This window comes from Lagenorhynchus albirostris, chromosome 4, assembly GCF_949774975.1.
Source record: "Lagenorhynchus albirostris chromosome 4, mLagAlb1.1, whole genome shotgun sequence".
Taxonomy (NCBI): Eukaryota; Metazoa; Chordata; class Mammalia; order Artiodactyla; family Delphinidae; genus Lagenorhynchus; species Lagenorhynchus albirostris.
This window is the reverse complement of record NC_083098.1, coordinates 66530770-66558672: the sequence shown is the minus strand read 5'-3', so window position 1 is coordinate 66558672 and position 27903 is coordinate 66530770. Positions and strand designations below refer to the sequence as shown.

The 27903-nt window shown below is 33.6% G+C and overlaps 1 pseudogene; it reads right to left on the bottom strand.

Moving 5' to 3' along the window:
* Positions 1-10827: 10827 nt before the first annotated feature.
* LOC132519083 (inositol polyphosphate 1-phosphatase-like) lies at positions 10828-12410 on the bottom strand (annotated as a pseudogene).
* Between the last annotated feature and the right edge of the window lie 15493 nt (positions 12411-27903).

Genomic DNA, 27903 nt, shown 5'->3' with positions numbered 1-27903 from the left:
TTTTTCTTATATGTATGCAACAATAACAACAACAAGCATCCCTATTTAACACTTGCCATATGTCTGAAGTACGTTCACTCATTTGATCCTCAAGAACTCTGAGACAGAGTTTATCTCCACTACACAGAGAAGAAAATTGAGGCACAGAACAGTTAAGTAACCTATGCAAGTACACACAGCAAGTAAATTGGGGAACAATGGCTTAAATGACTCCAAATTTCAGTTTATGGAAAGAAAAATCATAGTACACAAGTCTCACCAGGACTTTAACTATATGTTGCTAATAAAAAGTTAGAAACAACTGTAATTAAATTGATTGGTTTTTGTGAGCAATTTATATATTTGTAGTGGTTAAATATGCTCTATTATTAAATATTCCAATATAATATCCTTAAACTATCCTTATGCAAATTCTTCTTATTTGACACTAACCATGTACATGAGCATCTCTATTTCTTTAGATATAATATTTATATATATATTTTTTTCTATCAATATATATGTATATATGTTGGTTTTCCTAATAAATGAAATGATAAATTGTTTCATATTATATCAATTTATAGTGTGTCTTCCTGATGTATTTCAAATAGTTAATATTTGGTTTTAAAAATATCTTTATTTTTTTAATGTCAAATGTCCAAACTAAATAAATTTGTTCCACAACAAAGATTTATCAGTGGCTCAGCCTGTAGCATAGGAAGTCACAAATACCATTTAAGCACATATTTTATAATACAAAGTTATCACAAAACTATAAACTTGCAGTCAGACTGTGGAAATATAAGGTTAAAATTAAGGATTTTAAGAGGAAAAAATGCCCTGTGAAAACACAAGTGAAAAAAATACCAGTGTTTCTTCCTGAATATTTGCATGTGAAAATGAAACCACAGATTTCACCCCAAGAATTTCCTGTCATCTCAAGCTTAAATGAAGGTGAAATATACTTGGGGCATGTGTATATGCGTTTGTGATTCAAATTAGCATATTATTTTTTGTCAGTTGTGTTTTGTGTTTGCTTGAATGGCTATTGGTGGCATCTGTTGAGGAACCAATGAGAATAGGGACCTGGTGAGTCAAGGTTTTGACTTTTGTTGTTCTGAAAGTGTGTGCTTATGATCTGTCATTCCACAGAAAAAGTTTCTTTTAAACAGAACAGACCCTACTGCTTTGGGAGTTCTGCTGTCTTAACATATTATTTTTAAAGTCATTTCAAGAAAAGATCCCTTTACCTTAAAAAACTAAAAATAGAACTACCATATGACCCAGCAGTCCCACTACTGGGCATATACCCTGAGAAAACCATAACTCAAAAAGAGGCATGTACCACAATGTTCATTGCAGCTCTATTTACAATAGCCAGGACATAGAAGCAACCTAAGTGTCCATTGACAGTTGAATGGATAAAGAAGATGTGGCACATATATATACAATGGAATACTACTCAGCCATAAAAAGTAACGAAATTGAGTTATTTGTAGTGAGGTGGATGGACCTAGAGTCTGTCATACAGAGTGAAGTAAGTCAGAAAGAGAAAAACAAATACCATATGCTAACACATGTACATGGAATCTAAAAAAAAAAGGTTATGAAGAACCTAGGGGCAGGACAGGAATAAAGACCCAGATGTAGAGAATGGACTTGAGGACATGGAGGGGGGAAGGGTAAGCTGGGACGAAGTGAGAGAGTGGCATGGACTTATATATACTACCAACTGTAAAATAGATAGCTAAAGGGAAGCAGCCGCATAGCACAGGGAGATCAGCTCAGTGCTTTGTGACCACCTAGAGGGGTGGGATAGGGAGGGTGGGAGGGAGACACAAAGAGGGAGGAGATATAGGGATATATGTACACGTTTAGCTGATTCACTTTGTTATACAGCAGAAAGTAACACACCATTGTAAAGCAATTATACTCCAATAAAGATGTTAAACAAAAAATCAAGGAAGAAAAACAAAAAGAAAAGATCCTTTTGAAGAGAAAAAATTTAATAGATACCATGTTGAGTAAAAGAAGCGGTTCTTTTTATTTTATTTTATTTTTAACATCTTTATTGGAGTATAATTGCTTTACAATGGTATGTTAGTTTCTGCTTTATAACAAAGTGAATCAGTTATACATATACATATATCCCCATATCTCTTCCCTCTTGCGTCTCCCTTCCTCCCACCCTCCCTATCCCACCCCTCTAGGTGGTCACAAAGCACCAAGCTGATCCACCTGTGCTATGCATCTGCTTCCCACTAGCTAAAAGAAGTCATTCTTAATGTAACTTAGTTTTTGAATAATTGTGAACAAACCAAATTTCCACCACCTAAAATACTTTAAATATGAAATAAAAGATCTCTCTCACTCTCACTCACTACAACATGAATATACTGTAAAAATTAAGTTAATATCCATCACTATTACCTACTGTCCTTTCGTTAAGCTTTCTTTCTTCTTAAGTGTTAAAGCACAAGAAACAGTAAATTATCTAGAAGAAAACTCTGGAATGCAAAATAATTCTATAAATTAATACATTACTTGTATGTTTAATAAAAGAGTTTAAGGAATCCATAAACTGAATATTCTACCCTTTATTTTGGTCTTTAGTTTGTCAGATTCTGGCAGTCTTTCTTTACGCTCAGTGACTCCAGATCCAGAGGCATTCCAGTTTCTGAGTTGATAGATTGTGCTAGGTACAGCCTTATTAAGTAACATTTCACTTCTAATTTATTCTTGTGTGGATTTACCTATGTCAGTTTGACACCTCACCCTGCTTCCTGAGATACCTAAACCCTCTAGTTCCTGATCCTGACTGGATTTCTTTAGGATAAATTGTCTTGAGTCATAAGACATTTATTTTGGCCAGCATTTAGGTTTCATCTATTTCTACTCTTCTAGGTGAGTTACTGATTCTTCTTTCTAATTTCACTCTATCTCTCATCACCTACTGTCTCTTTCATTCTCTTTGTCCTTTAAAGTGAAATTCAGAAGAAAGCATGTATTAATTTTTCATGTTTAATTAGAAGTCCGTGCATGTTACTCCATGTTACTAGCACCCACTAGCCCTAAATTAAAAACCCTCAAAAGGGTTGTTAAAATTTCTATTACTACATAGAATAATAAAACATAACAAATTTTAACCTTTCTATGTTGGTACAAGAGTTATAAGAGAATGAAGAATGAAGATCTACTGAATAGCAATGTGTAGTCCTCACTGGCTGAAATTCGGATACACTCACATTCCTGGAACTAAAGCCTCTAACTAAAATAGATGTCTTACTTGTAATGGAAAAAAGCATCTTTACCTTTTTCCTTATTTATTTTAAAAGGCTCTAAGGCATCCACTGATATGTCATTGCTTAGGAAAAGAACACTATACTTTGGACTTAAGTTGAATCACATTGACATATTCAAACTGCACTTACAACCAATAATATTCACATAGTTTATTCTCTAAGTATACAAAACCTTCCTGGCTGCCCTATACTCAAGCAGAAAATTAGTTATTTCAATGTCTTAAAAGAAATACACTTATGATTATTTATATTCAATACACTTATGGTTATTTATATTCATTACTCTTGAATATCCCATTACTGACTATACACATTTAAATTATGAATTCAAACTGATTCATTCAAAATCACAATATCTACTAAAGTAAACTCCGGAGACTAATCCCATGGGGAAGAAATACTTTATTTTGCATCTTTCTAAGGATAATCTGATATATAAAATTACTTTCCAGGTGAAGTTTGTCAAAAACCCTTTACTCATTAATTACTGTGATATTCTGGTTTTCACTTATATGCATTTACTACAATTGCCCTACTTTGGTACTAAATATCACAAAATAAGTAAAATTGCTTATCTGTCATTTGATCATTGATTTGTCACACGAATTCTGTGAAAACCATAATAACCTGAAAAATGCACTGAAGTAATATATTCTCTATACTTCTAAACACTCTTCCTCCTCTAAACAGAGCATACGCTAGAGATGAATAATTAGATAAAGGCAGTGAGACAATATTAAGAGGAAATAATAGTGAATATAAAATACTGAATTTAAATTCAAAAGGTTTGATTCTTATTGAGAGTGTGACTTATAGTGGGGGATACTGGAAAGATAAAGTAAAAATGCAGATAAAATTATTTGTAAACTGTACAAGACAGTAAGTTACAGTGATTTTTTTAAAGTTTTTAAGATATCTCAGCTTAGAATAAGAACAGCTCACAAGTATGTAGAATTTGTGTGTTTGAAATTATTTCGAACATGTCTTTTTGGATTGAATACGTTTAAATCATTAAATAATATACACAAAGTTTTAAACAAAGCCAGTATATTAAGAGTACATATCATAAATGTTTAAAAATTATAGTCTGCCAAATGACTTTTTTTTTATTAAAGAGGTTTATTTGAAGGGTGAGTCATGCAATGAAATTGGTAGATAGTTTGTCTTGGGCTCTGCTTTCCTGGAATTAGTATAATGTGTCATAAGCAAAACCCTTATTTCACACACACACATATACACACACACACACACACACACACACACAGTCACACAAGCACTTCCCTAGGGCAAGTAAAATGAATAACTCTTAACCTCTAGGGTACTGAATGATTTAAGTACTCCCCATGCTGATGTTAAATATTTATTCTCACATTTACTGCAACTGAAGTCAGAAATAGTGCCTCAAACTGACAAATATTGTGTGAACCACATGTGAAACAATGAGCAAGCCTTAATAAGTACACTATAAGCTTCCTGCTGTTTCATAACCCATATTACTGGCAGAACAGTATTTTTCTAATATGAATCTTATGTCAATGCCCTGCATAAAATCTTTCCTTCGCTTCCCTTCAAAAAGATAAGTGAAATTCAAACTCCTTAAGATGGTGGGAAGAAGGCTGCACAATTGGCTGTTTGCTGTCACCAACTATTTCAACCTCATTTGGTATACTACTACCCCTCTTTTATATGCTCAAGGTGCACAGCTATAACTACCTAGTCCATGAAATATCCCAAGCACTTTCCTGACTGAAAATCTTAATTCTTACTATTTTCTCAGTCTAGAACACTCCTCCAATCCTCCTGCTATTTTTTAGTCACTAACTCCTATTTATACTTTAGGATTCTGTAATAATACTTCTTCAGAGAAGGGTTAACTGGTGCTTCCCCACTAAATCAGTCTGCATTGCCATTATGTCTATATTATACTTTTTTCTTTTCCTTTATAGCACTTCTCAGAGTCTGTAATGAAATAATTTTTAGTGTGATCACTTATTTATGGTTATTTCTCCCACTGAACTATAAGTATTCAGGGGGAAGTGATCTTTGCTTATCATTGTATTACCAGTGATCTGGTCAGTGTCTGGCACTTCATAGGCACTTGACTGTATGTGAAATAATAATAGTAAAGAAACATACAAATACAACATCACTTGGATGATATAAATATCTCTGAGTAGTTACTGTGTGCCAGGCCCACATGCTAGATTCTGATGGTACAGGTAAATAAAGCAGAATTGCTCTTCTGCTAGAAAGTATAGGCTGACTATTAGAACAAACATATAATCAAACAAATGTACAAATTCATTATGTAGAGAATGAAAAATTGGGTGGCTATGCTGTCTGGTGGCATTATGGTATTTATAGGCACATGAGCTCCCTCTGGAAGAATGGATCAGTGTTTGTTAATTAAAAAGGAAGGAAGCAGCAAAGAGCTTATAACTGGCATTGTGAGAAGCACCATGGAAAAAGAGTGAAGAAGACGTGTGCAGTTGAATTATGCTTCCCTGTAATTAACAGGAACACAATTTAAAAAAATTAAAGAAGAGACTTAACGAGCTCACTTGTGTGTGTGTTTGTGTGTACCAGAAAGACACTTCTGAAAACAGGATAAAGTCTTATTAATGAAAGCTTGGTCCACATACAGCAACATAAGCATCTTCTGGAAGTTGGATAGACAGAAGAATCTCAGGCCTACCCAGAATTACTGAATTGGAATCCACATTTTAAAAAGATGCCAGGTGACTTTTATACAGTTCTAAAGTTTGAGAGTCACTGCTATAGAGGATGGGCTACAGGGAAGAGAAGATTGGAAAGATTGGAAAATGGAAGAGGAGTTATTTCAAAAGCACAGAAGCTTGATAATGATATCCAAAGGAAAACAGGAGCATTCCTGTTCCAAAGGGAGGTCTAAATTTAAGTATACATGAAACACAGTCTTTCCAAATTGAAGTCCATGTCAAGAATCCCATATTGCTCCACTCTGGTGGATTAAAATATTTATCATTCAGCATATTTCACCTTTTCTTCTCTTCCACTACCTACATGGATGAAAGGGTAGATACCATTAAAAGACTTACCTTACATCTCAAAGCTTCTGTTTTATTGTTGGTTATCATCCTCACATCTGTCCCTTCACTTTTGTCTTGATCATGCTATATTTTCAGCAATGGGATATTAGCAGACATTGAACAAGTAGAGAACTTCAATATGTTTGCATGTTGAGCATTGCTTCTTTTCCTTCTGCCATTTCCAAGAGAAGAACATGCACTGGGTGACCAGCTAGGATGAAAGAAATGAGAGACACATAATGGTGACCTGAACTAATTCTTTTCAAACACTGCAGCTACTCTTAGATATTTCTCATTTCTTACATACTTTCAGATCATTTGCCTCAATAACAATAGCAACAACAAAAACCTGTTGAACTTCTTAATGAATAGCACTAATTGCATTAATTTGAGAATATTGGAATTTTATATTGTTTTCCCACCCCAAAACATCTAATTTTATGTCTTTTGAAGATTTTACATTTTTTAATATATGCCATATAACATTCTTATAAAGCTTATTATGGGGCTTCCCTGGTGGCGCAGTGGTTGAGAGTCCGCCTGCCAATGCAGGGGACTCGGGTTCGTGCCCCGGTCCGGGAGGTCCCACATGCTGTGGAGTGGCTGGGCCCGTGAGCCATGGCCACTGAGCCTGCGTGTCCAGAGCCTGTGCTCCGCAATGGGAGAGGCCACAACAGTGAGAGGCCCGTGTACCGCAAAACAACAACAACAACAAACAGCTTATTATGAATATTTTACAACTTTACTGATACCATATATGGGATATTTTGCTTTCCTAAGTGTTTTGTTTTAATACAAATAGAGAAAAAGCAATTGGCATTTAAAAACTTCCTGTATTCACCTTGCTGAATTGGTTTTGTTTCTCTAGAGAACCATGATTAATATGAGGAAGGAATTTCCTTCCTAAATTTTCTATTCCTCTAAATATAAAGTATTTTTAAAATTCTCTCTCATGATTTGTTTGGCTCAGGAATTTGGAATGGGCTTAGCTAAGCCATTCCAGCTCAGGTTGTCTCACGTGGCTGGATCTGGAATAGCGGGTACCTACTGTACACTGCACTGTCTCTGGCTGATTGTCTCTCTCTCTTTGTGTAGTTCCAATGATTTTCCATGTGGTTGTTTCATGTGTGGTGCTTACAGAGAAGTCAGACTGTTCATACGAAAACTCAGGGCTCCAGTACAAGTAATCCACAGAGACAGGCATAAGTGCATAGCCACTTAGGATCTAGATCTGGAATGCAATTGTATCACTTCCACTATACACTACTATCAATAGCCACTAAGTATAGCACAGTTGCAGATGGACTAGAAAAGTGATCAATCTAATCTACAGATATATAGAGAGTAAGCACTGGGGCTCTGAATATGTTGTTGGAAGAAAGAGTGACCATGGGTTCATTTGTACACAAAAGTTACTTAAAACCTGTTAGGCACATACATTGTTTTATCACTGTGGTTTGGAGTTTATAGATACCAAAAAAGAGGTATACCGTTTAATATTATCTTTTCTCAACTGTTGAATTCTCTTTTTTATACTCTCTCCTATAGAGCAAGATAGAAAATTACAGTCTCTAAGATGTTTTGCAAGCAGAGTTAAAATTCTGGTTCTTCTGCCAATGAGGGATATTTGCAGAAGATTTGGAAGACAGAATAGAAATTGAAAGTATTCTTAGATGAGAGCTGAAGACAGTTGCATGGGAACTATGTAGAATACAAGTTTGCAGTGGCTTCTGGAAAACATCCCCAAATCACTTGTGTGTTATAATGCGGGAAGAGCCAGCACTTCTGGATTTCCCAAGCTAATTCAGGACCCTTACTCTTCAGCCTACCAATTATTGCAAAAGCTTCTGATGCCCTGTATTAAACTCCTTATTGCTGGGAATATTAAAAATTTGTAGTTTTTCTGACAGAACTTTGGTCAAAGATGGAAACAACATACTTCAGATTATGGTAGCATTTACCACTTATGAGGCTGTCAGTGGTATTTTCCAGTAAGACTTCTCAGACCAACCTGAAAGGCTTATTAGGGAGTACCCATTTAACCCATAATAAAACAACAATACCAAAAACATATAAAAAATAAATTTATCTAAATCTCTCAACATTTTTGTCTATGTTTTATCTACCTATCTATCTAATAATACAACTTCCCTTACTTATATTCCTCTTACTTTTCCCCAAATGCCTCTCTTTGTCTAAATGAATATAGGTGTGAATTCTCAGTTAAGTAAATTTTAATCTAGTTTTATATAATTAAGGCATATTTATTTCTCATTATATTAGTCTTGAAATATTTACATTTAATTTCCTGAATATGAAAGACATACACACAAAATATTTTTCTGTGAGGACAAACTATGCACCGTCTATAGATTCAAAATATACAATGGAGTATTAAAGGTTCTGAGAATCTTTTATCAAATATCACATGATAACATTGAGTGGATGTCCCTAACAGTTTTTGATAAATAAATCCTGCTAAACTCTTCATCTTAGAAAAGGCTGACATAGAATGTTTGATCAGAGCTGTCAAGCATTCTAAATAATTAGCAGAACAGATTAATTTATTTTCAGATTTTTAACTACTTACACTGATGTCAACACTATCCAGTCATCACATAATCATTGTGCTGTGAAAATAAAGTCAAATGCATAATTAAATGTGTTGATTGGCAACCCTTAGAGTGAAAGGGGAGAAGTATTATAAGGATAAAGACCAGCTGCTTTCTCAGAAAGACAGATGAACAGAGAGAAAGAGCAAGAGGAGAGGAGGAGAGGGGGAGGGAGAGGGAGAGAGAGAGAAAGTGCGAGCGCACGTGCTCGCCAGAGAGAGAGAGAGAGAGAGAGAGAGAAAGAGAAGCAGGTCTGTTTATTGAACATGTGGCATTCTCAGGAGGAAACTAAAAACATATTCCAATATGCAAGTATTCTAATATGTGTAAGCATCCTAATAAAATTAACATTTATATTGTGTGTATAAAATGTTAATTTTATATCAAAGATGATTCCTGAGAACTCAATGAAGTCGTTAAAGTATTCAATTTCATAATCCTCTTCATAGTCTCACATTCTTAAAGACTTGCTTTTTAACTGCTCAAGATTCATTAGCTTGAAATTCTGCTACTCATTTTCATCAACGTTTGAATTCTCAATTGAGATGTGATATTTCACTCCTGCCACTATGTCAATCTGGAATCTTTTCAGAAATAAATTAAATGAAAATTTCAAAGCCTTACTGAATAAAATAATTTATGGTATATTAATTAGTCTCAAATTGACATTAAACTGTCTTTGTCTTTTGCAGATAATAACTAAGACTTCTTTGTCCAGGCTTTTAAAAATCAATATTATTTCTGTACTTCAAAACCAGAGCAAGAAGGAGGGATGTTAACAAAGTGTTACTGTATGGAATAAAATCTTATCTATGGAAGAAAAATTGTCAGTGTCCTTTGCTAATGTGATGTATCTAATAATAAATTAGTTTACTGTATTTAAATTCAGTGTTTTATCCCAAGAAATAATATTCTATGTTGGTGTTCAAAACTTTTCTCAAATGCCAATCTCACTTGGATACTTAGTCGGATGGATGCTTTGTTGTTCTTTCTCCAAACTATTTTCTTTTCCCCCTAACTATACAGAAAAACTGTCGTTTTTCTACAATGTAGCACTGTCTGCACTTCAGAACTGTCAGGTAGGGCCATGTGACTGAGTTCTTGCCATTTGAAAGTGGATGCAAATTACATATACCAATTCTATGCCCTAAAATCTCTATGGAATACTCCATGCTTACCCTCTTCTTTCAGATAGATGATACCAGGCTAACCTTGAAGCCATGTACTAATAATGGCAGACTGAAGTATAAAAGACACCTTGTTCCCTGAATGACTATGTGGGGTAGAGTCTCCTTTTCCTCCTCCCCACCAACCACAACGGGCAGTGAGGCGAGTAACAAATGTTCATCATGCAGAGAACCTTGAAATTTCTTGTCTTATCGGGTAGAGTGGCTCTCATTAAATACCCTAGTACAGGTTCCTAATTAGAACACATGTAGACAGCAATTTTATATTACTATAAGTGGCAACAGTATACAGTTGACTGGTAATACTTAAAAAAATAAAACATTAATAATAATAATAGTAATAAATTTATGTGGGGCATTTACCCTTGCTTGAATTTATCAGAAGTTTATAAACAAGCAGGACACATCTTGATTTAATCAGCAGGAAAAATGAATTTTGGAGAAAATCAAAACTATTCCAAGATCACATTTTGCAATACAGAAAAAAATGTTATTAGAACTTAGTGATATATATATGCTCCTCAAAAGAGGAAGGTGAATGTTGACTATTCACCTTCAAAACAAGCACAAAACTACCTTCAAAAGATAGAGATGTGAAAAATAGTTTCACAGTTCAGTTTATAAGCATATGAGGACAAAGTTTATCTATGTAGTGTGCAGCTGCAGATTCAAGACTTTAGATGAGGAAGCTCAGAAATGTCTCTTGCTGCTTTCTTGATCTGTATGCAATTAGTCCTCCCTTATTGCCCCACTGATTTACTGCAGTGGCACCTTCATTTTCCATGTGGTACCAACTCCAGTTTCTGGATTCTGTTCCAAGAATTCTTTTAAGTTTACCATTCCCTCACCCATGGCCCTGAGTTTGACATTAACAGTACAAGACACTCACTTGAATGTGAAAAGATATATCTTTTCTGAAAATACATAAATGTCAGCAAGACCTTGGACAACTCAGGGCTCTTGTAAGCAGCCTTAGTTGCCGGGAATAGGCTATCTCCACATACAAGTGTTAGGTAGTTAGTCAGACATTAGCAGCAAGGAGGTGACGGTGGTGAAAAGAGGGGAGTAATCAAGTCACACCCCAACCATCTGGGAACCCTCCCCTGACTCCACCCAGAACAGGCAAAACTATGGTCAGGTGGTGGGCAACTTTTCCTAATAAAGAGGGAGCACAGTAACACGAAGGAACTTCCCCGGGCTGCTCATGCCCAGACTAGACAGGCGTATAAAACCTAGAGTAAACCCGAACTCATTATACCATCATTATAATAAAATCTGCATGTGGTTTTGCTCCCCCCCGCCCCATGGACTTTTCTTAGTGAAGCTAGGGTAAGGGCATGCACAATAATGAACTTGTTACATGACTCAGGACTGTGAATCAAATAATGACCCCCTGTCACTCACCCATGATCACACCCCACCTCCTCGCAGAATTCTCCTTATAAACACCCTTAAACCTGTACAGAAGGGCTGGTTTCACTTTGCAGAAGCAGCCCACTCTCCCTCTGAGATTACAACTATGCTTTAATAAACTTTGCTTTGTGCTTAAGCCCAAAGTGGTAGTCTGCAATTCTTTACTTGCTATCGTAAGGACCGAGATTGCTGGCCCAGGTCTTCTGTTGACCTCCTCAGTTGAAGCTATTTGACACAATGCACACCAACCCAGTAACAGAGGTGACAGTGAGATTTTGATAGTCTCCTTTTCACTTGTACTGATAGCTGAAAACCAGTGGGAGAATTCCACCTGAGAGCTGTGTTTTTGGTCAGTTGGCTCTGCATTTTATTACCATTTCTTTTAGAAATGGGGGCTGAAATGCATGGATATTGGTCCCCATGTAAGAAGAGCCCCAGTAGTACTGTCCTTTCCAACTGAGAGTGCTTAGGTCTTGTGATACAAAGGCTGGTTGATGACAAACATCAGGGACACCCCTATTTGTACATCCAATTAAGACACCAATTAAGATGGTGACACACTGAAGTCCACAGGAGAAGATTCCTTGGTTGGATTTAACGTCAGCAGAACCTTTTATACACTGGTAAGTTGAATCTATGGGATCCACCCAAATTCCCAAAATGTCCTGTGGAATGTTGACTTCTACTGAATCCAGAGTTGGGTACATAAAGGTGACAGACATCCTGATGAACAAGTTTGGCGAATGCTTTAGATGCCAACTTGTTACCATTAAGGACTTTGCTAAGAAGCTCTACTGTTGTACAAAAGGCAGCAACATATGTCATTTCAAACATTTTCAAAAGCATCTAGTATTCCTAATTACAGATGATTACTAATGAAACAAAGGCCAATTAAATAAATCAATCAAAACACAACAAATTTGACTTGAGGGAATTTAAGTTTCAATTTCAAAGTGAATAATATTCCTATGGCATGATAAAATTTTAGACATTTAAATTGTCACTAAATAAAATTAGTGCAACTATAATTTACTTTCTCTCTAGCTAAGTATCCTAATCAAAAAACGGTTGCACTGTACCAGCTTCCAATGTTCTTAGAAAGTTTACAAACCATGTAGGCATACATGACCAGTAGAAATTTGATGACAAAATATGGATTATTACATTATTTAGTTATTATCCAGGTTAACAAAATTAATACATTATATATAAAACTAAGAAAAATATAGAAGTTATTTAAATATAGAAGTTATATAAAATGAAGTTAAAGACTTAACTTGCATTGAATTAAAAAAAAACAGCAGTAGTAGGAAACTAAAATATGACAAGGGGCAGGATCAAGATAGCAAAGTAGAAAGATCATGAGCTCACCTCCTCCCATAGACAAACCAAAACTACACCTATATATAGATCAACTTTCTCTGAGAACAACCTGAAGACTAGTAGAACAGCTCTTCTATAATTAAGATATAAAGAAAAAACCACATTGAAGGTAGGAGAGGCAGAGACTCAATGTAATCAGCATCCATATCCCAGGTGTGATGACCACATGCAGCAGGGGATACAACAAACACGGCAGTCCTCCCTAAGGAACAAGGGGTTTGAGCTTCACACTGGGCATCTTAGCCCTGGGGACCCACACCAGGAAGTTGAGCCCTCATAACAGCTGGCTTCGAAAACCAGTGGGGCTTATGCCCAGGAGAGCCAGAGGGCTATAGGAAACCAAGGCTCTACTCTTAAAGGGTACACATAAAATCTTACTCACTCTGAGTCCTGGCACAGAGGCATCTGGCACTCCAGCCAGTCTGCCAAGGTCACTCCAGCCAGCCCCTGGCCATGCCCACTCCAGTTCCAGCCACGCCAAGGCAACTTGCCCAGTGCACCCCAGGAAAAACCTGGCCTGCACCAACTCCAGATCCAGCTATCTAGCCAAGGCAGCCCTAGTTCAGTGTACTCCAGGACCCTCCAGCCTGTGTCTGCTGCGGCCCCAGTCCACCTGCCAAGCTACCCAGCACAGGCAATCTATATACGAAAGGCTCCTACATAAGGTCATGCTTTCAAGACCAAGAGAGGTAACCATTTTGCCTGATTTATAGAAAAAGAACACAGAAAGTCAAACAAAATAAGGAGCCAAATATATTCCAAATGAAATAAGATAAAACACCAGAAAAGAACAATAATGAAACAGAAGTAATTTATCTGATAAAGGGTTCAATGTGATGGTCATAAAAATGCTCACTGAACTCTGAAGAAGAATGAAGGAACACAGTGAGAATTTCAACAAGGAGTTAGAAAATATAAAAAAGAACCAATCAGGTCTGAAGAATATAATAACTAAAATAAAAGTACATGCAGGGAATAAAAAAAAGATTAGATGATACAGAAGAATGCATAAGTGATCTGGAAGACAGAATTGTGGAAATCAACCAATTGTAATAGCAAAATGAAAAAAGAACTAAAAATATATATAGTTTAAGGGACCTCTGAAAAAACATCAAGCATACTAACATTTTAATTTTAGGGGTCCTAGAAGGTGAAAAGAGAGAGAGAAATGGGCAGAAATTTATTTGAAGAAATAATGGCTGAAAACTTCCCTAACCTGGGGAAGAAAACAGATATCTAGGAAGCACAGAGGCCCAAACAAGATGAATCCAAAGAGATTCACACCAAGATATATAATTAAAATGACAAAAGTTAAAATTAGGAGAGAATTTTAAAGGCAGCAAGGAAACAAGGAAACAAACAAACAAACAAAAAAGCTAGTCACATACAAGGGAACTCCCATAAGACTATCAGCTGATTTTTCAGCAGAAACTTTTCAGGCCAGAAGGCAGTGGCATAATATATTTAAAGTGCTGAAAGGACAAAACAAAACCTTACAACCAAGAATACTCTACCCAGCAAAGTTATCACTCATCACTGAAGGAGAGGTAGAGTTTCCCAGGAAAGCAAAAGCTAAAGAACTTATCATCACTAAACCACTCTTACAAGAAATGTTAAAGAAACTTATTTGAGCAGAATAGAAAAGGTCATAACTAGAAACAATACATAAAAGGAAAAATCTCACTGGTAAAGGCAAATATATAGTAAAGGAAGTGAATCAGCCACTTAAAAAGTTAGTATGAACGTTAAAAGAATAAATTTGTAAAATTAACTGTAACTACAATAAGTAGTTAAGGTACACGCAAAGTTAAAAGCTGTAAAATATGACTTCAGAAACATAAAACAAAACATGGACGGAAGGAGTAAAAGTGTAGTACTTTTACAATGCATTTGAACTTAAGTGATTATCAGCTTAGAATAAACTTCTATATATACAGGTGATATATATGAACTTCATGGTAACCAAAGCAAAAACCTATAATAGATACACAAAAAAATAAAAAGAAAGAAAACCAAATATAACACTAAAGAAAATCATCAAACTACAAAGGAAGATAATAAAAGAAGAAAGGAACAGACAAGAAACACAAAACCAGAAAACAATGAACAAAATGGCAATAGGTACATACCTATCGGTAATCACTTTAAATGTAAATAGATTAAATGTGCCAATCAAAAGACACAGGATGGCTGAATGGATTTAAAAAAGAAAAAAAATAGAAGATCTATATGCTGCCTACAAGAGACTGACTTCAGATCTAAAGATACACAAAGGCTGAAAGTGAAAGGATGAAAAAGTTCATGAAAATGGAAGCAGAAAGAATGCTAGGGTAGCAATACTCATAACAAGCAAAATAGATTTTACAAGAAACACTGTAACAAAAATACAAAAAAGGACACTACATAATGATAAAGCAGTCAATCCAAGAAGAGACTATAATATTTGTAAATATTTACGCACTCAACATAGAAGCCCCTAAGTATATAAAGCAAATACTGACAGACATAAAGGGAGAACTTGACAGTAATACAGTAATAGTAGTGTACTTTAATACCTCACTTACATCAATGGATAGATTAACCAAGCCAAAAAAAAAAAAATCAATAAGGAAACACTGGCCTTAAACAATACCTTAGACAAGATAAAATTAATAGATATATATAGAACATTTCATTGCCAAACTGGAAAACACACATTCTTTTCAAGTGGACATAAAACATTTTCCAGGATAGATCACATGTTAGGCTACAATACAAGTCTCAAAAAATTTAAGAAAACTGAAATCACATCAAGCATCTTTTCGAACTGCAACAGTATGAAACTAGAATTAATTACACAAAACTGGAAAATACACTACTATGTTGAGATTAAACAACATGCTAAACAACCAATGGGTCAATTAAGAAATCAAAGAAATTAAAAAACCTGAAACAAATGAAAAGGGAAACACAATTTCCCAAAATCTCTGGTACACAGCAAAAGCAATTATAAGACAGAAGTTCAAAGCAATATAGATCTATCTCAAGAAACAAGAAAAATCTCAAATAAGCAATCTAACTTTATACCTAAAGCAACTAGAAAACAAAGAACAAATTTAGTAGAAAGAAGGATATAATAAATATCAGAATGGAAACAATGAAACAGAGACTAAATAAATATGTGTATGTGTGTGTGTGTGTGTGTGTGTGTGTGTGTGTATGATTAAAGAAACTGGGAGCTGGTTCTTTGAAGATAAACAAAACTTACAAATCTTTAGCCAGACTTACCAAGAAAAAAAAGAGAAGGCCCAAATAAATGAAATCAGAAATGAAAGAGGAGTACCACCAATACCACAGAAACACAATCATAAGCAATTACTACAGACAATTATCCACAAGTTGGACCACCCAGAAGAAATGAATAAATTCCTAGAGACATATAATCTTCCAAGAGTGAATCAGAAAGACAGAAAAAATCTGAACAGACTGATTATTAGTAATGAAATTAAAACATTAATCAGGAAACTTCCAACAAGCAGAAGTCCAGGACCAGATGGTTTCATAGGGGATGTCTACAAAATATTTAAAGGGGAATTAATATCTACCCATCTCAAATTATTCCAAAAATAGAAGAGGAAGAAACACTACCATGAGGTTAGCATTACCCTGACACCAAAAATAGGAAAAGATACTACAAAAATTACAGTCCAATATTGCTGACGCACATAAGATGCAGAAATCCTCAACAAAATTTTAGCAAATGAAATTCAACAATACATTGAAAGGATCATACAGCCTGATTAATTGGGACTTATTCCAGGGATGCAGGGATAGCTCAATATCCACAAGTCAATCAATGGGATACACTACATTAACAAAATCAAGGATAAAAACCACACAATCATAACAATAAATGCAGAAAAAAACAGCTGACAAAACTCAATATATGTTTATGATAAAAACTCTCAACAAAGTGAGTACAGAGGGAATGTACCTCAACATAATAAAGGCCATATATGACAAACCCACAGATAACATCATACTCATTGGAGAATAGCTGAAAGCTTTTCCTCCAAGATCAGGAACAAGACAAGGATGCCCACTCTTCCCACTTTTATTCAACATAGTATTGGTGGTACCAGCCACAGCAATCAGACAAGAAAAGAAATAGAAGGCATCCGAATTTCAAGGGAAGAAGAAAAACTATCACTATTTGCAGATGACATGATAATATATATAGAAAGCCCTAAAGACTTCACCAAAAAACTATTAGAACTAATATATGAATTCAGTAAAGTTGCATGATACAAGAAGAATATACAGAATTCTGTTCCTTTTCTATACACTATTAATAAACTATGAGAAAAAGAAATTAAGAAAACAATCCTACTTACAATTGCATCAAAAAAACCTGAAATGCCTAGGAATAAATCTAACCAAACAGGTGAAACCTATACACTAAAAACTATGAAATACTGATGGAAGAAATTGAAGATGACACAAATAAATGGAACATGAATTGGAAGAGTTAATATAGTTAAAATGTCCTGAATTGGAAGAGTTAATATAGTTAAAATGTCCATACTACACAAAGCAGTCTACAGATTCCATACAATTCCTATTAAAATACCTATGACATTTTCACAAAACTAGAACAAACAATCCTAAAAGTTGTATCAAATCACAAAATACCCCCAGATAGTCAAAGCAATCTTGAGCAAGAAGAATAGAGCTAGAGGAATCACACTCCTTGATTTCAAACTAGTCTAAAGCTATAGAATCAAAACTGTATGGTACTGGCACAGAAACAGACACATAGGTCAATGGAATAGAATAGAGAGCCCAGAAATAAACCCATGCTTAATTAATGTATGAGAAAGAAATCAAGAATATACAATGGGGAAAAGGCAGTCTCCACAATAATTCATGTTGGGAAAACTGGACAGCTACATGTAGAAGAATGAAACTAGACAATACTCTTACACCATATACAAAATAAACTCAAGTGGATTAAATACTTAATGTAAGACTTGAAACTATAAAACTCCTAGAATAAAACATAGGCTGTATGCTTTTGAACATCAGTCTTTATAACATTTTTTTGGACCTGTCTCCTCAGGCAAGGGCAACAAAAACAAAAACAAACAAATGGGCCCTAATGAAACTAAAATGCTTTTGCACAGTGAAGGAAACCATCAGCAAAATGCAAGACAACCTACTGAATGGGAGAAGATATTTACAAATAATATATCTGATAAGGGCTCAATATCCAAAATATAAGAACTCATACAACTCATTATCAAAAAAAATCTGATTCACAAATGGGCAGAGGATCAAAATAGACATTTTTCTAAAGAAGACATACAGATGGCCAACAGACACATGAAAGGATGCTCAACATCACTAATCATCAGGGAAATGCAAATCAAAACCAGTAATGAGATTTCACCTTACACCTGGTAGAATGACTATCATCAAAAAGACAAGAAATAACAGATGTAGGAAAAGATATAGAGAAAAGGTCTTGTACTGTTGGTCAATTGATACAGCCACTATGGATAACAGTGTGGTGATCCCTCAACAAATGAAAAATAGAGCTACCATACAATCCAGCAATTCAAATTCTGGGTATTTATGCAAAGAAAAGGAAAACACTAATTCAAAAATATACATGCACCCCAGTGTTAACTGCAGCACTATTTACAACAGCCAAGGAATGAAAACAACTTGTGTCTATTGACAGATTAATGGGTAAAGATGTGGTATGTACACACAATGAAATATTACTCAGCCATAAAAAAGAATGAAATCTTGACATTTGCAACAACACAGATGGACCTACAAGGTATTATGCAACATGCAATAAGTAAGACAGAGAAAAAGAAATAGCATTTGATCTCACTTATATGTGGAATCTAAAAAAACAAAACAAATGAACAAACAAAACAGTAACAGACTCACAGATACAGAGAACAAAATGGTGGTTAGCAGAGGGGAAAGGGGTGGGGATATCAGCAAACCAGGTGAAGGGGATTAAGAGGTCAAACCCCAGTTATAATAAATAAGTCATGGGGCTGTTATGAATAGCATAGAAAATGAGTTAATAATATTGTAAGAACCTTGTATGGTGACAGATGGTAACTAGACTTATGGTGATCATTTCCTAATGCATAAAAATATTGAATCACTATGTTGTACACTTGAAATTAATATTGTAAGTTAAATATACTTCCATTAAAAAAAGAAACTAAAGTATGATTTTACTTCCTCATTTTTTGTTTCATTGTAGATTCAAAAGCCAGCAAAAATACATAATGCAGAAGAGAGGAAATAAAAAATTATTATGCAAAGAAGTATATAGTAACATTAATCATTAAGCCATATTATTGTAAAATTCATCAGTGTGTATACATTTAGACTTAACAGAAATGGTTAATGTCAGGTTAAGTGCTATCACTTAATAGTTATTAAGCGATACTGGGAAATAGTATTACTGTGATTAAAAGGATCATAAAACAAACTGTAATTATGAAATTTAACTTGGCAAATTAGATAAAACTATATTGTTGGAAATAGTAACTCTTACTACTATTTTGTATGAAAAACATGAATTGCCAGAGTTATTGATGTATTTTAGAAAATATAAATCTTTCTAGGGCTAGGAACATAAAACAACCCAAAGCACACTGGAAAATTATATTTTGGGAAGTTAAATTTCACTCATATAACAAAAGCCTTTGAAAGTTAATGTGAAGAAGTTTTTACTTCCTTTTGAAGGCAATAAGGAAACAGAATCATTTCAAAGAATATCTGAAATACTCACTTAAAAAAATGAAAAATAATTTCTGCATGTGGGTGATTAATACACTGAACCCGTAAGGAAAATGGGAAGTTATGTCCTTTAAAAGAATAGTATAGTAATCTCAATCTGACTTAGGTGAAGTTAAAAAATTCAGGGTAACAATACTAATAGTAAATAGTGTATGCATTTCTGCCACACGTGCCATTTATTAATTCATCAAATACTTGAGTAGTTACTTTGTTCCAGAAAATGTACTATGTGTTGGAGAGACAGTGAGGAGACAGCATTCCCCTGCTCCAAATATGCTTACAGAAAAGGGGAAAAATAATATCTTGAATGTCACTGTATTGACATCGGGAAATGTTCAGTAAAGTAGCTATGAATAAGTACTATACTTGAGTAGCTTTCTTGTGTGATTAATTACAATAACTAATTTGGCCAAAGATATAGAATTTTCCACGAATCATAGAGGCTATTTGCGATGTAGGCTTTTCCTAGAAATGCAAAGGACTTGGAAACTCTAGTTACCATATATCCTGTAATAGGGAAGTATTTGTACATCCTAGGAAAAAAAATGCTAACTCTCCAATGGTGCAGGAGGAGGGAAAACATCCCTCAAATAATAATGATAACAGCAATAACCAATATTAATACTCAATCATTAAGGATGCTATAAAATGGTGGTCCTCAAACTATTTGCTCTTGGTAACTCTTTACAATCTTGGAAAATATTGAGAGTCTAAAGAATATTATTTATATGTTAGATCTATTAAAATCTACAATACTAGAAATTAAATTAAAAATATTAATTCAATTAAAATAACAATAAATCCACTGCATAAATAGCATACTCTATTAAAAATAATTACACTTTCCAAAAACAATAGTGAAAGAGTGACATTGTTTTACATTTCAGCAAGTTTCCTTAATAACTGGTGTAATGAATAAATGGCATAGAGATTCATGTATTCTTGCATTCAGTCTGTAAGCAATATCACTAGTCCTGAAGCCTTCTGAAAAACCCACTGTACACTCATGAGGGAATGCGAGTGAAAAAGGAATTATCGTGACAGTAGTTTCAACATCTGATGTCCCTGGAAGGTTCTTGGGAGTTCAAGTTGAGAGCCTTCTATAATAATATCATGAAAGGGAACATGAAGCTCAATAGATTGGTTAACTGTTTTGTAGCCTAGATAGAGACAGAAAAGATGACTATATTTAGAAGTAGTCAATGCCATTTGATATCTTGGACAACTCATGCTACTTGTCACTATAGTCTCAGAATTCTATGCTTAATATTGACATCTTTCCTCTGTGGTCTGAAGTGAGGGCATGATTCACTATCTCATCCAGGAATTCTCTTCAAGAACCTTCCCTACATTGATGGACATGGTTAAATATCAGTTTGATTACCACACTGTAGCCTATTTTTTTCTTATAGAGATAATTAAGATTATAATGGCAGGATTTTAGGCTTGGCAAAATGACTAGCTGAACTATAACCCACCCCAAGTTTCTTACAGCTCTGGATATATAGTGAGTAAAGATTTTGTAAAAAGTATCCTCTAAAGTATCCTCCCCCAAAACATTATCTTATTAAAACTGAAATTAATTATTCTTGAAACTCTTGCCTCTCATTTTCATTGAATTATTAGTGAAAATTATGCAAACACAGTATATAATATAGTTATCTACCATTCAGTTATCTTTCAACCATGCTAATTAATGATTACCTTAATAGAGTGGATATTGTTTCAGTATTATATATTTTTATATTTGTATATGCCTACTAATGTAAGTTAACTTTGTTAAGTATACTGTTTAAGTAAAAAAGATCAATCTGTTGATGAAGACAATAAATCAAGTATAAAGCAGGATTTGGTACTGTACCGATTGTAATTAAAATATTTAGCTGACCAAGTACAACTGCTGTTTACATTTCGATAAAAGTATTTTGCAATCACGTTAATCAGAAGGATGTCTGACACCTCTGGACTGGCAGAAGTTGAATATTTGAGACAAATTGTTCTTAGAAACAATAATATGAATAAAAACTTCTTACTGATATATGAGGACAATTAAGCCTATTTTAAATAATTTCATTAATAATATAAAATGACTTCTGTTCATTCCTTTCCTACTATATCATTAAATATTATTGAGTTAGGTCCTGACATTTCATTCAGAATTATGTTTCTGGCATTTAAGTATTCAGCTCTAAATGTTAAGGATGTCAATTATATAAGCATCCATCTTTTTCACTGTCATTTCCCATCAAACATTAATGGTAGAAGCCTTAATTCATTTCAACTAGTCTCAAATATCTGCCCTGAAGAAGGCTGATACTCTACAAGTGCTCTGACAACCTCTGCTAAGTAATTACCCTTAAAAATATCTCAGTAAATTCAACTCACTCCCAGAGGCATTTTAAATTATATGTCGTTAAAATGCAATGCTTTCTCAAATAACAAGGTCATGCCAAAAGGCAAAACTATATTTTTATCTGAGACATATCCACTCCAATAAAAATGTTACAACTTACACTTCAAACCCGGGAAAATGGGTTGTGCTTATCTGAGAGACGTAGTAATCAAGGCAAATTGTTATATACACCAACAATAAATCAGTACCATGGTCGCATTCTGTGTGATAAAATGGTCTATTTGTGGGAAGAGTAGGATACTACATGTTTTGATAAAATTTGGGACAAAAATGTACTCATAAAATTGCACGTTAAGCTGTCTCTAGCTAGCATTCCCTCCTGACACTTCAAGTCTTCTTCTTCTTCTGGATAGATATTTTCTAAGTTTGAAAACTTGAAGTTACATGAAATTTCAACTCCATGTTTAAATGAATACATAAATGAAGGAAGCCTTGCAAGGCAAACTGACTGTTATATTTTTTTGCCCCTCTTAATACAAGAATACATAAAAATTTAGAAAAAAATATAAAATCCAAAAAGAGTTATGAAGAAAAGTAACCTAATTCCATTCTTACTCTACAGAACAGAAACAATTTTCTAAATAAAACTATTTTAATAATCTGGGAATAATTATGGACTAAATATGTTTTCTAAATTATGACAGTCAGGATACTGACTAAATAGAGTCGATTTTATTATCTCCCTCAGTTCAATCCACTAGGAAAACTAAATGATATCATGTCTATGGAAGTTGTAACTTATAAGATGACTGAAACATACTAAGCTTAATGTTTATTTCCATAAGAATTTGATTCTGAATTTTAAAAAGAAAAATATATAATATGTAAAATAAGACATTCATTTTCTGATCTACTGTAAACATGAAAATAGTGTACACAAATGATGGTTTTAATCTAAATGAATTTTTAAATGTTTATCTACTATCAAGTCTTACTTGAGTAAACCACTTCTAATCTCTTCAGCAAATAAATATTCTTAATAAATTTGAAATAAAGTAATAGCCATCTCACACAAACTCATCCAGAGAAAAGAAAAAGGTGGAATTCCACTTCTGAAGACATTTGAGCAAAATGAACTAGACAGCAAAACATAAAAGGGACATCAAAAGAAAGGAAAATTAGAAATCAATCTTGCTCATGGGCCTAGATGAAAAGTCTTAAAATATTATACATCAATACAGAAAAACATAAAACACCAATCAAATGAAGATTATTATAGAAGTTGAAGTTTTTTGGGTTTTTTCCCCTAATCTGTTTCATCACATAATAAGAAATGAAAGAAAAATCATATGCTCATTTTTAGACATGCTGGAGAGCATTTTATAAAATAAAATACCAAGTCATAATAATATTAAAAAGTAGGATAAAAAAACTTTTACATATATGTTTAGAATATTAACAACAAGCTTAGAGAAGACATCCTACCCTTAATGAATTAATTATTGAAAGGTTTCTTTACCTAAAATTAGGAACGGGATAAAGGCCACTATAACCACTTCTATTTGGCATTACACAGGAGACCACAAAAAAACAGTAAGAAAATTACAAGAAGGGAGTTGGGGGGTGGGCAAAATAGATGAAGGGGATCAAGTGTATGGTGATGGATGGTAAGTAGACTTTTGGTGATAATCACTTTGTAATGAACACAGATGTTGAATCATAATGTTGTGCCCCTAAAACATTGTAATGTTATATACCAATTTTACCTCAATAAAAAAAAAGAATAGGCATCAGTATTCAGAAAGAGGAAATAAGTCCATTACTAGTCACAGATAACATGACTATATATGAAGAAAATCTAAAATTATCTAGAGAAAACAGTAACAATAAGTGAATCTATCAAGATCACAGATACAAATCAATATAAATAACTGTAATTTCTATATACCATCAATGAACAATTGAAAAATAAAATTAATACATGCTTTACAGGAACACTAAAAAAAACGCATCAAATTCTTAGAAATACATATAACAAAAGATGTACAAAACCTCCATAATGTAAAACATAAAACATTGCTTAAGAAAATGGAAAAATGTTCTAAATAAATGTATAAACATGTAATTTTAATGGACTGGAAAACTAAACATTGTAAGGAAAGGTTTATGAATGTTGGCACCAATGATATTTTGGTTTGAATATTTTGATGTTGTTGGATGTGGGCTGCCTTGTACACTGTAGATATTAAGCAGCATTCTTGGCCTCAATCTCATTAGATGCAGTAGCAACCCCCAGTTGTGACAACCAAAGATGTCTCTAGACATTGAAAAATATAACTTTGTGGTTAAAATCTCTTCCATATTGGAACTATTATTGTAAAGGTTTTCATTTCCTTAGATTGATTTATAGATTCAATGCAATCCCAGTCAAGATCATGTATGCATTCATGTGTGTTTGTAAATTCATAATCTGATCATAAACTCTGTATGGCAAGACAAAGGGCCAAGAATAGCCAAGGCAAGACTGAGAGAAAACAAGTTTGCACTACCAAATATCAATACATGTTATAAAGTTATAACAATTAAAGTAGTATTACTTTGTCAAAAGGCAGATCAATCAGGACTAGCATTTACTGTCCAGATAACCCCACGTATATGGTCATCTGACTTGTGATAAAGATGACACTAACTCTGAAATTGAAAAAGAATGATCTTCCTGAAATAATGGTTTTGGACAAGTGAATGCCCATAAGAAAAAAAAAATGAGTGGCAGTAACAAAATCACTTTCAGATATACTGTATATCTAAACATGGAAAGCAAATCAATTAAAATCACTGAATAAAATATAGGAGACTATTTTTATGTCCTTGGTTAGGCAAATATTTCTTAAAAAGGACATGGAGGTGGAGAACAATAAATTTGGTTATATTAAGAAACTGTGTTCACCAAAAGACACAATTAAGAGAGTAAAAAGACCAAACAAAGAGTGCATGGGTGTATTTTCAATATCTACAACCAACAAAAATTCATATCTAGAATACAAAAGCAAATGAGAGACAACTCAACAGGAAACAAAAATAGGCACCTCAGAAATTACCCAATAAACGTGAAACAGTGCTCAACTTAGTCATCAGGAAAACAGAAGTTAAAATCAAAATGCAATACTTTTACACACCATGAGAATGGCTAAAAAAATTTTTAAAGACAAAAAATTCAAGTGTTGGTTATAATGTGGAACAAAGGAATCCTTATGCACATTTGGTGAAAGTGTAATTTTTATAACTAATCTGGAACACTTCTTGGCAAGGTCTATTGAGCTTAATATATGAAAATTATTTAACCAGCAATTGAATTCCTTGTTATAATCCAAGAGACCTTTTTATAGATGTTTGCCATGATATAGGAACAAAAAATTTCAATAGCTACTTTTATTGTAGGAAGCACAAAAGGGAAACAACTCAAATGTTTATCAATGGAAAAATACATGTAGTATATTTTATATAATGAATCTTTACATGACAATGAAAATGAACAATTATATACACATGTAACAAGGTAGATGAAACTCATAATATGAAAAAATGGAAACTAGATAAAGTAAAAGCTGTACATACTTTCTTTGATATAAAATTCAAAACTCAAGCAAAATCTTTGTGTTAAAAGTCAGCATAGTGGATACTCTCTTGGAACAAGTGGTGACTGGAAGGGGTACTTGGAGTACTTCTGGGATGCTGTAAATTGTAGTTCTTAATTTGAGTGCTGTGCGAGTAATTAATCTGTGCTCTTGTGATTTGTGCACTTCTTTACGAAGTACCTCTAAAGCCAGCTTATAAAATATGAAATACAGATTAGGAAAGAAAAAATTAATAAATTAATGTACACCTTTAAATTGAGAAAAGTGATAGAAATGGATCTAGTAAGAAATAAATTTATCTTACTTTGTAAGCGTTTGAAGGTAGAATTGAACAGCTGGACAGCAAGGACTATGAAACTGTTGCATTAGGTCACTTGCCAGCTCATGTCCTCAATCTATGGTGGTTCCTATATTCCAATGTTACATGCATTTTCAGCCCTTCACCTGGCTCATCCAGGAATAGCAAATATTCCCTTGAGAAAAACAGCCTCAAACACTGGCTTTCATTTCTGGATTCTGTCTTCTTTTGAATCTTGGCCCAGTGATAATTAATAGTTACGTCTATATAATGTCTTCAATATGTGTGTGCTTGCATGTGCACACACTGTGACACACACACACAAGGCATCGTTTGACATTTTATAACACTTCCATCAAACCAACATATGTTAGACAAAGACTATTTTAAAGGGAAATGTGTCAAATATGTCAATATATAACATACATGGTAAGTAAACCTATGTGAAAGAATGAAAAAACATTTCTCTGAAGTAAAAAACAGGTAGAATTCAGGTAAAATATTATGGAGACATGAGTTATAATAATTTACTGACAAATGAACAAAGTATACTATAAAAGGAAGAAATTTACTTGTTCAGGTGTGTTGGATCTCTGGCACAACGATGCCATTTGTAAATTTAGAAGTACAGAAAGTTGAATAAAGTATTATATTTACTTTAAATTGACTAATGTATAAATAACTTTTGAAAAGTATAAATTTTTAACTCTTTCATCCACATAATTCTGGGGATACCTTCATGGTAAAAATTCAAACAGCTATGTCCATATTTATCCTTTGTTTTAGCATAACATTTTTAATCAATTGCCTTAGCTTGGCCAACCAGACACACATACACATACACAGACACACAACTCTTATATGTTAATCTTCACTGACTTCATCTTCATGAAGGAGGGAAAGAGCTCATGGAACTAAAATTACGTTAAATCCACACACTAATAATTTTAATTCCACATAAATTTTAAATCATCTACTGATATTATTATTGGCAAAAGAATGCAAGTAATGCATAACTACTGTAAGAGCCAGTTACAAATACATACTTATTTACATATACATGTATATATAGGCATATATAAAAGTATATTAAACTAATACGTATATATGTAAATGCACAAATATGAATATATTTTCAAATTTGTACCACACATTAAAATACTGTGTGTGATAAGCTTTTTCAGTACTCTAAATTTTGACTGGTTTGACCTATCTTTTGAAATTCTGCTCAAAAGAGTATAACCAAGAAAAACAGAATGATCAATAAATCAATATACAGCCCATAACAAGTCATTATTGATAGTATTATCTTTCACAAAATACATGTATTAAAATTCACATGCTATATTTTTTACTTGAAAAACTAAACATGGATCTTCTGCCATGGGAATCAATATGATTTTTATCTATGTATGTTTTCAGGATTTTCCTTTCCTTATATAAAGCCAAATACCTTAAAATCTGTAGTTAAAATACAACTGAAACAGGCATAAATAATTGTCATATACTCTTCTTTGTTGCCATTTAATCCTTAGGATTAAATAATTAATTGATGAAAGTATGCTTACTGAAAAAGCACTAAGTATGTACTTTGTACAGGCATTTAAATCACTCTGACTTCTCATTAATCAACTTTTGGAAGCAAAATGATTTATGCAGAATGTTTTGAATTATAATAATGCAGACCTAGGAAATCCAGATAATGGTATGTCTCCTAATTATAACACTACTTCAACTACCCAAGGCAATGTGTTCCCCCTTCAGCTGCAAGTGGGCTTACACAGTTAAGGCATCATCTTAATATAATTTTATATTAATATTAATTAATATAATTTTAATATTAATTTTAATATAACATCT